General features: G+C 41.5%; 1 long non-coding RNA gene and 1 other non-coding gene across 2 annotated transcripts in view; one reads left to right on the forward strand and one right to left on the reverse strand.

Annotated features, from left to right (window-relative positions):
* LOC131069694 (uncharacterized) overlaps nt 1-17,273 on the reverse strand; it is an 85,174-nt gene that overhangs the window by 53,976 nt on the left and 13,925 nt on the right. The gene's annotated exons all lie outside the window — the stretch shown is intronic.
* LOC131069712 (uncharacterized) overlaps nt 1-17,273 on the forward strand; it is a 34,939-nt gene that overhangs the window by 15,457 nt on the left and 2,209 nt on the right. Inside the window, exon 2 of the long non-coding RNA XR_009112208.2 lies at nt 6,411-6,464. This is a non-coding gene — a long non-coding RNA (uncharacterized LOC131069712). The remainder of the gene's footprint in view (nt 1-6,410; nt 6,465-17,273) is intronic.

The following is a 17,273-nucleotide window of genomic DNA, read 5'->3' on the forward strand; positions in this document are numbered from 1 at the left end:
GACGAGTAGAAGGTCATAAAATAAATGATTACCCCATGGAAATTGATTATCAAGGAAATAGCTTAATACACAGGGTTGAGAATACAATAAAAATAAAAGAAATATGTTAGAATAACTTTTGTTGACTGAATATGAGAAAGTTGACTTTGCCAAATATTGTTCTTTGTTTTTGATTAAAAAAGCAGCGTTAACTAGGGCGCCGACCCTTTACATAGTTAGAGACTATCAACAAAACATTTTCACATAGTCAGAGACTATCAACAACTCCAATACAATAACAAAGACCTTAGAAACCATCAACAACCCATGCCCAACTCAAGGAGGGGTAGGGATACTCAAACCTTGACAAGGAGGGGTCTAGCGGGCGGGGAAAACTTCCCCTTCTGCCTGCGACAAACAACAGTCCAGGCGATACTGTCATTGGGACCGTCAAGAGAGTGGTCAAGCGGTAAGGTCCCTGCTTGGGTACCAACAGTAGATTCACAGGAGTGCATCTGTAAGGCAACAGTCAGCTGCTGCAGAACAATAGGGGGCTGTTGCAGTACAACAGCAGGCTGCTATAGAGGAGTGGCATCATGTGCAAAAGCAGTATGTGTAGAGCGGAGCTGCAAGTCGGAGGCAACATGAGTAGTCCAACGCTAAATGACGCAGGAGGGAGTAGTCTGACGCTAAATGACCCATGGCGAAACATTTTCTGCAGCGAAAGGTGAGGCCCTCAAAATCCAGTGGTTGGGTCCAAGGTTTGTCCCCAACCATAAGGACCACATCCCCAGGGAGGGGTGAGGAAATGTCAATATCCACCAAGATGTGAGCAAAGGTGGAATGACCCATAGAAGTCGTGGCATCACCAACAATAAAAAAAATGGCCAATAGAGTTGCCAATGGCCTCATAGCAAGATTGTTCTCAAAAGTGGAGAGGAAGATTCAGAAGTTGAACCCAAATTGGATGCACATTGAGTGGTTCAGTAAGGGTATTGAAGGAGGTAGTCCAAGGCTTAACAAAGAGGGAATGAACTCTCAAGGCCCACAGCGTGCCCAAAATCTGGTCACGATCAGAAGAAGACGTGAAAGAAGCAATGAAAAACCTTTAGCACAGGGAAAGAGTTCAATATTTTGATCAACCAAAGGCTTCCATGAGTTACTCACCCAAGAATGAAGATCTGGTAAAGAAGGCCAAAGCCTAGAGAATCTGCACACCAAAGCACAGCTTTGGTAAAACCCAATGTTGTCCAAAACATCCTGTCCACAGACCACCATAGGGGAGGACTTGGCACAAGGAAGAGGATGAACCCCTCTGGAGGGTTGGGCTTCAAATTGAGCCACATGAGCAAAGCTACGCTTTCCAACAAAGGAAGATCGAGGTAGAGCATTAGCATGCATAGTAAGGTTGCCAGCAACACCACCCAGTCGAGAGGGATCACCAATAACCTGAGTACCATCATTCCCAACATCACCCACAACCAGAGGAGGCGTGGGTGCAGAAGGGTTTGCATTGGACAAAACCCCATGGGGAATGGCAATATCACCATCCACCCAGGGAGCAGGGTGCTCGGAAGTAGCAGCTATGACAGCCCAAGATGCAACAGCCACACCATGGTCCACGACATCACCAGGAGTAGCAATGGAAGCAGGAAAGTTGTTGGGAGTAGCAGAAGTTTTCAAAATCGCAACCTGGGTGGGAGAACTCATGGTTCAAAAGGAAGGCAATAACAATCAAATATTGTTCTTTGTTTTAATTTGCTGCTGTAATCTGTTTAGTGGAAAACTGGCTGTTTTATTTTTATTGTGCAGAATTAATTGTTATAATGCTGCATCATGAAACGAATATGGATTGGTTGGAATATAATCGGCCCAAGCTTCATGTTGTGATAAGTCTGAATCAGGTTTCATTGAGAATTGCTCATAGGCTGTTGGTGTCATCATAAATGATTGGTTAAGGTTGCTCATGGGCCATTGATTTGCTTAAAGTTCAATCCAGGTTTCTTGTGGACCTTTGATTTCATAAGGCTGAGCAAAGTGGTGAATATTCCATTGAATGGCAAGATTCGGTTCAAGTTGTCAATTGGATATTAATCCCTTGAAACTTGGTTGATGTGGCTGATGGGCCATTCGACAGTTGAATCTTTTTTGAGCTTCTACCTGGGCTACTAAGGCTCCATTGAGGTTTCCAGAGGCCATCTATGATCCTTTGCTCAATGTTGCTTGTGGGCCATTTGTCAATTTACTTTCAATAAAAAATTTTAAAATACTCATGCAAGTAAAATTCTCCGTAGAGATTTGCCCATGGGAATGTTTTTATGAATCTTTGTATTGAAATGTAAAGAGATCAGTACATCATTCTGATTATTATTGACTTTTCTGCTAGACAAAGTACCTTGGAAAGTGTTCAAGGGGACATAGGAGAAATAACTTATTAGTTGTGGTCTATGTCCAATGGTAAATGTATTTTTTAGTAGCGGACACATGTCAGTGATGATTAAAAAGAAAAATAGAGGAATTTCCAACCCTGGCGTCCACTTTGGAAATAGGAAAAGACTTGTTAACACATGTCAAGTGGTGGTTACAAAGCATAAATGAAGTCAATTTTCTAGGCGCCCACTTTGGGTAAGTTGAAGAGTTACACAGCAAATGGAAGGATTTCTATCTTGGGCACCCAACTTTGGAAGTTGAAAAGACTTGCAATGTTTGTTCTATTGACTATGTATTTCCCACCAAAAAAGGGTGTGGGATTTCCAAGAGGCACTGGGGCTTGAGCTAGTTGTTTCATCATCCAGACTTGAGGGGATCATTCAGAGTTGAGAAGAATAATTCTTGATTTAAGAGTTTTAGAAGTTTGGCTTGTAGGTCCAGCTTGCAGGATTTGTAAAAGTCCATGAGGCTAAAGCATTGTAAGAAATAGAAGGTACATTTTTTCATGCCAATTATTGTGTTATTCTCTTTTTCATGCTATCTGTGAATGTTGTGTGGAGTAACCCTTCATCAAGTGTAATAGTGTATGTGTTTGGGTGTGTAAGGGGAGTACCCTTCATTAGTGGTATTAGAGCATATGTTTAGGTGTGTAAGGGGAGTACCCTTCACCAATGGTTTCAGAGCCAATGTTCTTGAGCATGCAGACAGAGTGCCGAAAGTGAGGCAATGTTGCACAAGGATATGTGGGTAGAGTGTCTGAGTTGTTGCAGAGTGGTGTTCCCAAGCATGCAGATAGAGTGCCAACCATTAGGCTGTCTTGCATGCAGATCTGTGGTGGAGTGCATGAGTTGTTGCAGACCAATGTTCCTGAGTGTGCAAATAGAGTACCAAATATGAGGCAATCTAACACCAAGATTTGTGGATGGACTACATGAGTTTGTTACTGTCCTCCAATAGAGGTCGAGATTGGGTAGAAGGTGCATAGAGGTTTGTATTCCAGAAATCTTTGTTGGGTAGAGGATAGATGTATGTGAGTTTTATTGCAAGTGTATGTGCAAGTTGCAAGAAGAGCTACGCAAAGGAGTTGTGGAGTAGGAGTTCCTGAGTGTGCAGGTAGAGCGCCAAATGTGAGGTAGTTTGCACTAGGATTGGAGGGTGTTGGTAAGAGGACGTGTGGAGTGAGAGTTCTTGAGTGTGCAAGTAGAATGCCAAACATGAGGCAATTTGCACCAAGACTTGAGGGTGTTGATAAGAGGATTTGTATAGAGGGTTCGAGAGGTTGAAGATGGAAAAGAGGAAAAGGGAAATGAAATTTGTCATTGGATGGATTCTAAGGATTCCTGTACTTGTGAGAAGAGAAATAAAATTAAGAGATAGAATGATAGAGATGTAGCAGTAGCTGAATGATTTAATAGCAGAGCTTGTAAAGAGAAAAACAAAGATGAATAGAGGTGAGGGTGATTCAGACTAGTTTTCTAATGATGTTTTGATTGCATGAAAGAGGAAAGATGCAATAGAGTGTCATGCATGTGGCACCAAAGAAGAGGAAGAAGCTACAGTAGAGGACATGGAAGGTGCAATATTTGATGAAGAAGATAATGAGTTTGCAGCAGAGATATGTCTCTTCGAAGGCATGGAGAACAACATCAAGAGGTTATAATAGAGGCTGCGATGATGGACTTTGAATGTTCCTTATTTGATGAGCAAATCAATGAAGATGAGGTTGTTATCTTAAAAGAGGAGATTAGAAGAATCAATAGCTTCTTGGAAGCTGAACTTGAGAAGAAGGTGAAAGAGATTGCAGTAGAGGCAAGTCTTTGTGAAGGCTTGAAAATATTGATAACAGAGAAGGAAAGTTAAGAAAGAGTTTTAGCAGATGGAGAGAAGAATAAATATAAAGATGTAGGAAAAGCTGTGATATGTCCTTTGGAGGGCATGAGGATGATGGAGAGCATGGAACAACAAAGTGTAGAGAGTTTGGTTTAAAGCAAGTGATAGAAAAGGATGAAAAGATTGTAGATTTTGCAATTGAGGATGTTGGAGAGGTGTATGTTGAGGTGGTGAGTGCAAAGGAGGTTACATAATGCATTTGGTCGAGGTGGTCGGACTTGGGTGGGTTAAAACCCACAAAGAAGAGAATAGGAATGCTGAGCGGTGAGATGAGGAGGAAATGTTGAGTGGAGCAACATTTGGAGGAGGTTGGGTTATGGTGGAGTCAATTTCTCATTGAGGAAGAGGAGTAAAGAGCAGAGTTGTCAAAGGAGTTGGATGCTTGTTGTAGCTAGGTGCTGGAAGAGGAGAAAGAACCAATCGGAGGTACCTAAATTACAGTGATGGAATTTGCTGAAAGTTGTTTACAATCTGAAAGGATGGCTCAAACATCTAACTCCATTCTGTGAGACCAAGCTCGCAAAATTTTCCTACCCTAGGTGTCTGATGCAGGAGCATCCAGGGGTGTAAGAGAAATCTCGCATCACCGAAAAATATTTATTTAATTTGTTTAAGTTTTGTGAATATTTCTTTTTTCAGTAAGGGCCAAATGTAGGCTATTATGTGTCTCCATGTGCCTTGGAAAATGTTCAAGGGAATATAGAAGATAAAATAATTTATTATTTATGGTCTATGTCTTGGTAAATGTATTTTTCAGCAATGGACACATGCCAGTGATGATTTAAAAAGAAAAATGAAGGAATTCCCCATCTCGGCCTCCATTTTGGAAAGAGGAAAAGACTTGTTAGCACATCTCAAGTGGTCATTACAAAGTATAAATGAAGAATCATTTTTCTAGGCGCCCACTTGGGAAAGTAGAAGAGTTACAAAGAAAATGGAAGGATCTCTCTCTTGGGTGCCCAATTTAGAAGTTGAAAAGATTTGCAATGTTTGGTCTTCTATTGGCTATTTGTTACTTTTCTTGGCGCCATGTGTTGCCCACCAAAAGGGGGCATGGGGTTTCCATGAGGCACACAAATGCTATAAATTGGGGCTTGAGGTAGTTGTTTCATCATCCAAAGTTGAGTGAATCATCTAGAGTGGAGTTAATCATTCAAAGTTGAGAAGAGTAATTCTTCATTTAAGAGTTTTAGAAGTGTGGCTTTAGCTCCAACTTGCGGGATTTGTAAAGCTCACGAGGCTAAAGCATTGTACTTGATGGATTTGTATTTCGTTTTATTGAGGAGATGGAAGGTAAGTTATTTCATGCAAGTTTCTGTGTTATTCTCTTTATTATGCTGTAACCCTTCATCAGGTGTAATAGAGCATGTGTTTGGGTGTTTAAGGGCAGTGCCCTTCATCATATGTACTAAATCAGCATAGACAATGAACAACAAGGGATATCCATCTTTCTGAATGTGGTTTATGTGCAAATATTCTGATGGGACAATCTATAAAATGAGAATTGATGCTTCACTATTATGTGTCAAAACCTTATGACCTATGAATAACCAGTGAGTTCTCAATCATCATTGCTTGTGTATGCTTTCTTTAGTCTTAAGTCATTAATTGTATGCATTCATATTGTTTTAATTTAGAATGCTCTTCATGAATTTACTAATATTTGAAACATAAGTAACATTGAGTCTTTTACATGGAAACGCTGGGTGCATGTGGATTTTGGATAGATTTTTTTAATTTTAAAACTACTGTCTTTAAACAGTGGAAGTCCTAAAATCATTTAGATTTTTGAATCCATTAGTGGGACACTGACAACATGGCCCCAAGGAAATCCAAACCTAGCTATCCATCACATTCTACACCATCATTTTTTTATGATGCTCAGAACTAGAAGATGTCTATTCTATTGTACGTTCTTCAGAAATTGGGCTCCAAAGTGAACACCACTCAAATAGAGCTAAATTTCAGCAAATGTGACATCAAGACACATCAAAGAACTAATTTTACGAAGAGTCATGGATGTAATAGTTTGACAGTTTAATTGAAGTTTTTTTTTGTTTCAATTGTTTTCTTGCTTACTAATAGTTTGGAATTGGATGGTTATGTTGCAGATGTTCCTTTGCCTGCAGGACTGGTACTTCCAGGAGATGAAGTAGAAGATTCCAGTAAGTATCTTACCATGTAATCCCTTGTTGGGAAAATTTGAATGTGAAAAATATCTTACATTTCAGAGAGTAAAATCAAGGTGTTGAGAGGTCTTTCTATTCCTATTAACTTTACTGCTTGGAAAAGGTTGTGGGATTGAGAAACTGTTTTAAAATTCTATATTTTTACTTTCATGCCTGCAACTGGTATGCAGTCACAGCACACAATAACCTGTGGTATGAGGGTGAGTTTTTTCTTCAGGGCTGATATCATTGCTATGGACTAGTCTCCGTGTTCCATTAGGACATAGCAAAAACATAGAGAAAGTAGAGTCCACATGCAATGCTTACTAAGCTATAAGTAATAGCAATACATAAAAGATCCTAATCAACCTTACAGTTTTTTTGATGATTAATGGAAGGATTCTATTGGGGTACTGTTGATGTGTCTGAAATCGTATGGCTGCAAACTCCATACGGCCAACGCAGAATAGAATAAACTCACTGAGTATCCTATCCTCTCTTGAAATAAGGGAATCCCTAATGCTATTTTCTACGTTTTGATCAAAGGGGATAACCTCAAGGTTTCTTTTGTCAAGTCTTGACTGTGGGATTTTTCAGTGGCTTAATGTGTTTATGCTGGAAACACAAGGGGGACTTACGTTTAACTGGCAATTTATGGATAAGTTCCCTAGAACTTTTACGATCTTTCTATCGGATGATATCAGTTAATTTGATATTGTTTTGATAGGGCTACAGATTTTCTGAATGAAAAGGGAAAAAAGGAGGGAAGGATAGAGAGGGAGAGAAAGACATGAACTGTAAATTCTAACTAAGATAGCAAATTCAGTCAAGCAGACAGACACCTTCAGGAAACTAGATTTAACATCATCAGCTATTTAGACACAATGTTTGCATAAATCTAGTCCAATCTTCAAAGGGGAAACTAGATTTTCATATTATCAAGTACGATATTAGAATTTCTACATTCATAGTATGTATTTGATAACCGAACTGAGCATGAAATGGTCCAGATTAACCATGCGGAAAGAAAAGCAATCAGCTGTTCTCTAATGGTATGGATTGTAAAGATTCTATCAGATGCTTGATTGAAAAAAATGCTATGTAAAATAAATTGGCATAATTGAAAGCTTTCTAAATTAAGTGAAGAAGGAGACCATGCACTCACAGGGAAACTTGAAAACAGTCTTAATTCATCGCATTAATTTTTGTAAATTTCTTCAGAGCTTTCGCAACAATCCAAGAACTTCTTTTAAAAAAAGAGGGAAAACCAGTTCCTTAAATAGGCTTCAAAAATGATGAATGGCCTAGATTTAATCTAAACAAGGGGCCCAGATTCATCCATAAAGTATGGCTGCCCATACCCATAAATGGGAGGCAAATATCAACAACTACTCCAAAATGGGCAATAACTACCCAAAAAGGGATAATTACAACAATTTGGAACAATCCAAAAAGGTGCATCAAAAAAGTTTTACATTTGTTGACCAAAAGTCAACTGTCACCTTTTTGGGCAAAAGTGTACTTTTAAGATTTGGAGGGAAAAAAACACTTTTGAGAAATTACTTTCTCTATTTTGGTCTCACACTCTTTCTCTAGAAACTGATCCTTGCCATGCAGGTATTCCCGCCATAAATCACGACCTGCTGCTCGTTCCTCGCGAACGTATTCCTGAAATTTGATACACAACTGGAAGAGCAGACTGAATGGAGGCATGGGAGGGTGGCCAATTTTGTACTGCATGCCCTCGAGATACCGGTCCACGTGTTTTAAACCGTCCTTCCAGCTGGAGCGATTACGCTCAAAGGATAATATATCTGAATGGAACTGACCAGCAAAACTCAAGTCCTTAGTGGAATAGGAAATCTTATCCGTCCCCAACATTTCTTCCCAGTCAGGCTGGATTGCACTGTCGGACAGGTCATTTATCCATCCTGAAACCATTGATCGGAGGATGGTCTTACCTAGTTCTTGCATGTTTCCCAGAATTACCTCACATGTGTCACTTTCTTTGTCAACAATTTCTTTGGTGTCGTTCTTCATGGTGATGGTCCAGTACCACTCCTTGAGAACACTGATGCTATGAGGATCTAGGATGGTTGACAATGTGGGAATTTGGGCATGTGTCCAAAAAAGAGCTCTCATGAGGGGAAGGGTAGAGGCTGGCACTTCGTGCATGTGAAGGGATTCCTTCTTTACCTCTAACAACTTGACTAGAGTGAGCTCTCGATGAAGGGCCATTTCTTTCACCTCCTTAAGGATTTGTTCTCCCCTTTTCTTGATGTCTTGCATCCACTCCTTGACAGCCTTTGCGGTATCCCGAATTCCTTCAAATTCAGTTGTGGTCCTTTGTGCCAATGCTGTCGGGGGAATATGGGATTCAGAGGGGTTGTGTAATGGCCTTAGGAGCTGATCGATGTATTCCTCGGCTTGCTCGGCACGAGCCCGATACATATCCTTTTCCGCTGTGATCTCTTTGAGCTGTCTAAGTATGTTCTGCACTGAATCCTTAAATTCTTCTTTTTCTTGCTCTTTGGTAGCTCGTCCGATGGGGACAGTTGTGATGCTATAATCTGCCAGTGTTATCTGATCTGCTGGCTTGTCTACGGGCGGGGTGGCAATATGAAGAGTGCGGTTCCTTTGCTCGTCCTTGGTCACTCTAGAATATGCCCTTGGTTTCTTCTTCCCTTTGGCTTTTGCTTGATCCATACGCGAGAAGATATCCTCTAGATTGATGGGTGTTTTGGTGGCGGCCCTGCGCTGAGCTTTGGCAATCAGCCACTCTTGAGGCACTGTCTGGGTTGATGATAGGGTCAAGTCAGCATGCTGTTCTCCCATGTTCTCAACCGACTGACCACAAATTTGCAGCTGCCCTGCCATCGGAGGAGTGAAAGAGGTGTGAAGCTCTTTGCTTGCAGCTGAATTCTCCCCTATTTCGCTGAACAATTGCCCGACATCTTCATGTGAAGGTTGCTCTTCAGTTCTCTCGAGCTCATGAGTTTCATCTATCCTTTGTTCTCCCTCGACGGTGGAGTCGTCTTTGGCTATATTGAGGAGCAGCAACTCGTGATGGCTTTGTTGGGTAGGTTCATGCACTTTGACCCCCTAGGTGGATGGGATTTCTCCTTCTTCTATTTGGTTACCCAGTTCGGTCAACTCGAGGGCTCTTAGCTCAGTGTCCAGTACATCAGGCGCAGGAGGATCATTGGCCTCAAATGCATCGATGTTGCTCTGGGAGGGCGGAGCAGGTACGCAATCCAATTCTATGGCATCGTCGGACGAACTGGGATCTTTTGAAGATGAAGTGACCTCCGGCCTCTTTATAGGAATCTTCTCCCTTCTTGTTCTTTTGGACGTCCGAGTTCCTCTGCAAGCCTTAGCCTTCTTTCTTTTCTCTGGTTTCTCAGTTCTTTCCCGGGGTGCACTAGATGTTCCTTCGTCTTTTGAAGACTGAGAATCGAGACTGCCCATCAAATGGTAAGTGAACTGGACTCCCTCATGGACTAGCCTCTCAATCTGTTGATGTAACCACTGATCTGTGTACCTTGCTGGGGCTGCCATAACTGCCTTGAAATCTGTGATTGGGTCCTGGGACCAATCAATGCCTGGCAAGAGATGCCTTACTGCTTCAAATTCTCGGGCCCGGAGGCAATTTCCTGAGTCTGTGAGCTGGTCTAGGACCCGACAGTATTCAAAGAGTCGCATCTGCTGCACACTCAACCTAGAATATTTCTGTCGCCTGACCTCGTAGTCATCGGAGCAATTCTTCCAATAGTCTTCAACTAACTCCTTTGCTCTGTACCTTCGACCATAGGCTCTTTTAGCTAGATTATCGTGATCAAAGTATTTTCTTGGGAAATGGTCCTGTAGGCCATAAGAGGCCAACTCTGCAAGGGACTCCTCTGCTAGGGTAGGGGTCTTCAAGTGGACATCATGGCTGCCTATGATCATAGGAAATGTGAATCTAGCCTGCTTCCTTTCTCGGAGTAAGATCCCGGTCGGGCGGGACTGCCTTGCAACCTCCATAAGAATTACTTTGTCGGTTGGATACCATGGAAGTCGGAGGGGGGCACCATCAAAGCCAACTATTCGGATGTAGGAAACCTTGGGGAACTGAATGAACCAGGCTCCATAGCTCTGGACTAAAGTAGTAGCTTGCTCCGAGAGCCTTATGTGTAACCCTCCCTGCATTAGCCTAACCAGGCACATTGTGAAGGCGTCATTGACGCGTTCATACTGACCAACCGCGTAAGTCGGGCTGTTCTTTTCCCTCTGAGCTATATCCTGGTAGTGTAGCTGTGGGTAACAATCATAGACTTTCACCTGACCAGGCCCATTCCCGATTTCACCTTTCATTATCAATCCTGGCAGTGGTTGGTTCTTGGCGAACATATAGACCAAATAAGAGGTCATGGTGAAGTACTTCTTCGTTTCGAGCTCAATCAGCTGAGTGTGGATGTTATCGCTTATGATTTGGGCCCAGTCAAACTTAGACTTTCCGGCGAAGACCTGCTCTGTAAAATAGAACATCCATTCTTCAAAGTAGCTGGACTTAGGAAGTCCCCTATGACTCGGCTGAGTAAGGTGACCATATCCCCATGTTCATTATGAAAATCACTCCTGGGGGTCTTTTTCACAATCCTGGTGCTCGAAGGCCTTTTCTCCTTGAACCATTCTTCGTTGATCAGTGCTTTGCATCGGGCCGGATTCATATCATATGCCCCTTGTGCTTTGTTTATGGTTGTAGCTGTGGGATTATTTGGAAAGGGGATGTCAAATGCATCACCAATAGCCTCAGGGGAGAAGTCGGCGATAGTCATATTCTCTAGAAGCACTAGTCTGGACTTTGGTTCATAATGCCGAGTAGCCTCCACTACTAATTCATAGTTCTGTATCGCTAGAGGAAAACCCGCCGCTTGGGCGATGCCACTTTCCACCATCTGCCTAGGCCTGCCATATGCGTTGGGTGAGAAGACCTGATTCCTGAAGTCCTGAATATCGATATGGCCAAGGTCAGTATCACCAATGTTGTCCCAGACGCTATGAACTTTCGACTCTCGCAATCCTCCCTTCTGATACTGATACTTCATCTTTTCAACCTTACGCAGGATATCTGATTTGGATGCTCGTGAGGTTTCAGCTACTGCGGGAGTTTTTGATGATTCCACCGCCGATTTAGGCATTTATCCTGCACTGTCGGACGTGGATTACGAGGTGATACAAGAAAGGTAATACGGGCTAGATAAGAAAATGCTCCAGCATGCCGGGATTAATTTTTAAAATTTAGTTTGGACATGGAGCAATATTTGTAGCTAATAGCTTGATCAATTTTAACCACAGCATATTCACGAAGATTCCTGACTATGCATTTATACTTATCACTTCTGGATTTTGGATTAACTTTCAACAGAGACAGCATGAAAATATTCCTAAGTTTGAAAAGAGATGCAATTTCTGGCGAAGCCTTAAGAGTGGATTTCTAAATTTCGAGTGCTTTGAACAATGTTTATGAGTGAAAGAGATGCAAATTTCAAGAATTCAAGCAGTGCGATCAAATTTTACACATTCGCCCATTCGATTTAAGCATTTTTCAAATGATCATACGCAACAAAGCGTACTTACCTGACGGGAGCGGATGGCAAGAGATTACCCAACCTTGTCGTGTGAAATGAATGGACGATCCTGCAAAGTTTGAATTCCAACGGTTATCTCTTTGTTTTAAATTTTCGCGGTTGTGGGACGAAAGATAATTTATCATTTTTAAATGGTTTTCTTCTTACCTTGGGTAATTGGCAATCTGAGTTTAAATGATCAGGGGGAGTTAATGCAATACTTTACCTTCTTATTTTCGGACCTTGGATGGTTTTCAAATTTCGAACTGCGTTTTCCTCTTTACAAGCTAAGCAAATTTCGCGTTTTTTTTGCGATTTGCACACTTCTGGCGAATTTCGGAGGTCTTTGGATTTTTAGGTGAGCTGGAGATTTTCGGAGCACTTAGCACACTTCGTAATTTTTTAAAACTTCGGACCTGAGCGCCCTATTTCGCATGCTTTGCAAAACCCTGGAGTCACGACGTTGTTGATTTTGGCGATTCCTGGAATTTCGGAGCTCAACGCCTATAAGAAAAACTTCAGACTTCCAACGCTATTCGCAGTTTACGCTAGATGCACTCGCTACCCAAGGAAGGGTTTAGGCGATTTGAACAAAAGACTTCGGAGGATTGAGTGTGTTTGCCAACCTTCTAAACTATGCCACCCTTCGCGATTTTTGCGACTTCAAGAGTTTAACGCCTTGCTCGGAACTTCGGACTTGAAGGCGTTTTCGATCTTCGGAGCACTCGCCCTCCTTTGGAAATAAAAGCTTCAGACCTAAGCGTCGAAGGATTGAATGAATTCGCAATTTTCTTAGCAAGTTGCAACACTTGTATCTTTCTAATTTTCGCTTTCCAAGTCCAAAAAGAAGGACTTCAAGGTTTTAAACGATTTTTGGAGTTGGAAGCATCTTTCGCAACTTTCTTTTATCTCTCATTTTGGAGCTAGGGTCCGAAAACATAATCGCTTAGTGATTTTCAGAGCTGGGGGCACTTTTGCGATTTTCAGACCAAGTGTGTCCCTTTTCAAATATTTCGCCCACTCTCCATATGCCTTCTAGGGTCTGAAAATGTAACTGCTTAGTGATTTTCGGCGCTGGGGGCACTTTCGCGATTTTCGGACCAAGTGCGTCCCTTTTCAAATATTTCGCCCTTTTTTCATTTTCCCTTTTTGCTCCCCAGGGTCCGAAAATATAAGTCTATGGCGGATTTCGGACCTAAAGGGTCCTTCGCAAAAAAATTAAACGCCTTTTAGTCTCTCCACGTTTGTCCGTGGGTCTGAAAATATAAGTCCAAGGCGAATTTCGGAGCTGGGAGTACTTTTGGAGATGTTGCGATTTCACTGTTTTTCATTTTCGTGCTAAGGTCCGAAGATAGGAACTTAAGTGATTTTTAGGGCTTTATTGTCTTTGGAAACATTTCGCATTTTATCTCTATTTTTAAAATTCACTCCAAGGTCCGAATTTGAGGACTTTAAGTGATTTCGGACCTTGAGGCCCTTTTGGAACATTTCATGTTTTTATCTTTTAATCCCAAGGGTCCGAATTTGAGTGTTTAGAGATTTTCGGAGCTGGGAGGGCGGTTTGGCAAATTTCGGACCAAGTGCATCACTTTTGAATATTTCGTGCACTCTCCGTTTGCCCTCCAGGGTCCGAAAAAGAAACTTAAGGCGAACCTTGGGAGGTGAAAGCGCTTTGTTGAACCTCAGACCTGGATGGTGCATGAGCGTGCTCCTTACGTTTGCCATTTTTTTAAATTTCGGAGCTGGAACCATCTTTTGCAACACTAAAAGGCTTTTACATTATTATCAGACCAAATGGGAAGCATCAGACTTTGAAATTTTTGCCCCAGGGTTCGAAATTCGACCCCCCTTTGGGCCTCTGGGTCCTAAATTTGCCCCTTAGGCAGTTTTGAAAACTTGCGTGAAACGTCGGACCTCAGACTAGCCTTTTGCCGGATTCCACAAATTTGGATTTAGGAGGCTTCAGAATTCTAAGGCATTTTGGCCAGGCAATTCGATCGTTCATCAGCAGGCGAAAATCATCTCTTATTCAAATCTTATAAACATCACGGCGACAAACCTTATGTAGTCTGCTTCACAGTTGTTGTGTGAAAAATGACGACTTTGGTCTTCGTGCGACCTTTAGGCGCACTGTTCTTGCTTGGCGGGCTTCGCCGATTCCTACTACCTTACGCCTACCCAAGGCGATTTTCAAAACTTCAAACAAAACTCTTGGCGTTCACGCCCGAGAGCTGGACCAGCCGAGAAGATTCATCGGCTCATTACCCTTACATCAATCACTTTATGAATCAGTCGCGGACTCGCTCGAAGAGACGCGAGAAACTCTACGCGAAACTCAGCAGGGCAACGACGGAAAGCTCAAAACAGGAAGGGGGACCCTGTCGGCGACAGGGAGCGTGTGCAATGCACAACAGGTCCTCACCCATGCAAACTGAAACTGAATAAAAAGATAGAATCAAAATAAAGATGAAGCCCATACAAAATGAGAATAAATGAGGAAGAGAAACAGAGTAGACGAAAATAGACAAAAATAAACAAAGAGGCTGAAAGTTGAGATAGAGCACTATGCAGAAGCTGCGGGAGAGTGAATACACTAGTAACCTTAAGATTCCATCATAATGAGTAACCAGAAAATTCTGCATTAACAACTGCAAGTTGAGGCAGAGGGATTGCAGGTCTTGAAGTTGGTGATTGATTGCCAATTGTTGCTGATTGAAGTCTTAAATGTCCCCTTGCAAAATTGCTTCTAACACTGCACCACCTAATGGGGAGGAAGGCATGTCCGCAGTGAGGCCAAACATTGAATCATTTGGAAGGAAAAAGTTACAGACCCAACACTTAACTGATGAATAATGATGAACAGTAAATCCTAATAGGTACTGGGGGGGGGGGGGGTGAATCAGTACAGACAAAAATTTCTTTGACAACCTAAACTACAAAGACTGCACTAACTGACAAACAACATCATCAACCTAAATCAAGGCAATACCGGTAAAACACAGTAAGACTATAAAAACATAAACTAGTAACGCTTAGAACTTATCAAAACCTAATATCTCATTTCAACTTCACCCATATGCTTAAGCAGGTAATACATCAGAAATACAATGACCATTAGATTAGCATGCTTTATGGCTTAACAGAAAACACTAAATCATCACATGAAAAAGCATCACACATAACACACTTATTTTTCACATGGAAACCCAACTGGGAAAAACCACGGCGGGGATGAATACCCACAAGTTGTTCTTGAACTCTTTTGAAGTCCGCTCTGTTAGGAGCCTAGTCTAGTTAAAGACTTTACAATAGGTTTTGCTAGGAATCGATCCTGCTAGGGATCACCCGGTTAAGGGATGGCTAAATACCCGGTTAGAGGTTAAAACCCTGTTAAAGGTTACCTCGCAAGAGGATTTGAAGAACTCAATGATTTTGAGTCACCTTGTTAAAGGATTTACAAAAAGCCTGTTAAAGCTACCCGGTAAAGGGATTTTCCAACTGCTGAAATGGTTAGAAGTCAACAGGTAATATACTGATCTGATAACAACACTCAATGCCAAGGCAGATCCACTTCAGTTCCTTTACATCTGCAATCACACTCTACAAATCTCTACTCACTTCTTCTATCTGGCAAGAATCACTTCACATACATTCATTTGCCAACAACTTCAAATGAAAATCATCATCGACCTTATAGACAACAATTAGGTCGGTGGCAAAAACCTAAAACCCTAAGCATCTAGGTTAACAATACAGTTGTTCCAATCCTGACCGTTTAAACACATTACATAGGGCAAAACAATCTTGAACAAATCTCAAGACATTCTGCATCGTCCATTCTTCATTGCTTCTGGAAGTTGATAACCCATCACGCGCTCTCCACCGTTTACTAAGACTTCACACATTCTCGAGGTAGATAGAATCAATCTTCTTATACAAGATCCTCAAGGAAATTCTTCATGCGCACAAGGCTGACATGGCAATGCGATCTAATCTTCATTTCAATGCTAACTCATCACAGGATGTCGTCGCTCGAATAGCACAGACTTGGAATACATTAGCCGGAAACCTTGAAGTTGAGATTACCAACCGGTAGTCATATCAGGTGAAACCCTGATACAAACTTTGCATATACCGGTTCACTTGCCGGTTTACTTACTTCAACATACCGGTTCACACTTCATCATGCCGGTTCACTTGCCAGTTTACTTACTTCAACATACCCGTTCACACTTCAGTATATTGACATCAATGACAACATACATTATTATCATGTCATCAAACTCTGCACATATGCCAACATTAACATCTCCGTTGACCTCTTTACCATCTAAGTGTGCAAGAAAACCCTGATGAATGGAGAATTTACTATGAAATTTCCAAACTCGTCAATTCCCTATGATTCCAAGACATTTTTTAATGAATCCTAAGAACTAGGTGCCGAAGAATCAAAGGTTGTCTTAATTTTTTTGTTAGGCATAGTGCCATAGAGGAGGGGATCATGAGGCTTTGATCCCTTCCTACTATAGGCTATGAGAGAAGAGACGCAAATAAATCCACATTAGAAAAACACTACAGCCAAAAAGCCTCATGTATAGTAACAAAAAAGGTATGACATGACACCATGACTAGAACATCACACAATTCAACAACAAAAATGGTGAGTTGCGTTGGCTAATAAAGCCACAACCCATATACCACTAGACAGGTCCCACCATTGTTATTTTTAATGCAATCATTGTCATGTTTTTTTTTGTATATTAGTTTCAACTTTAGTATGTCAGTTTCATTTGCAATTCTTATACTTATTCTTGGTTTGCTCCCAAATTTCAAAAACTCTATCCACCATTGTTAATGTTCAAATTCCAATGCAATCATTGTCATTTTTTTATTGTTTATTAGTTTAAAACTTCAAACATCACATAGCATGTCAAAGTTTCATTTACAATTCTTATACTTATTCCTTATACATTTTTTTTATAACTAATTTTTCAAGTACTATATATATTTGCACCACCCCCCACTGTCGTCCCCTCATCGTTCCCATACTTAGACTCCCTGTACCCCCGTCTTTGCAACCTGTTCCCCCATCCTCCCGTCCCTACATTTGGAAACTCAGTGGAACATAGCTTTTATAGTTGCCTACATGGGCAAGATTGAAACTTTCCACCACAAAGTTCTATTTTTCTTCATTGTT

Source organism: Cryptomeria japonica, chromosome 6, assembly GCF_030272615.1.
Source record: "Cryptomeria japonica chromosome 6, Sugi_1.0, whole genome shotgun sequence".
Taxonomy (NCBI): Eukaryota; Viridiplantae; Streptophyta; class Pinopsida; order Cupressales; family Cupressaceae; genus Cryptomeria; species Cryptomeria japonica.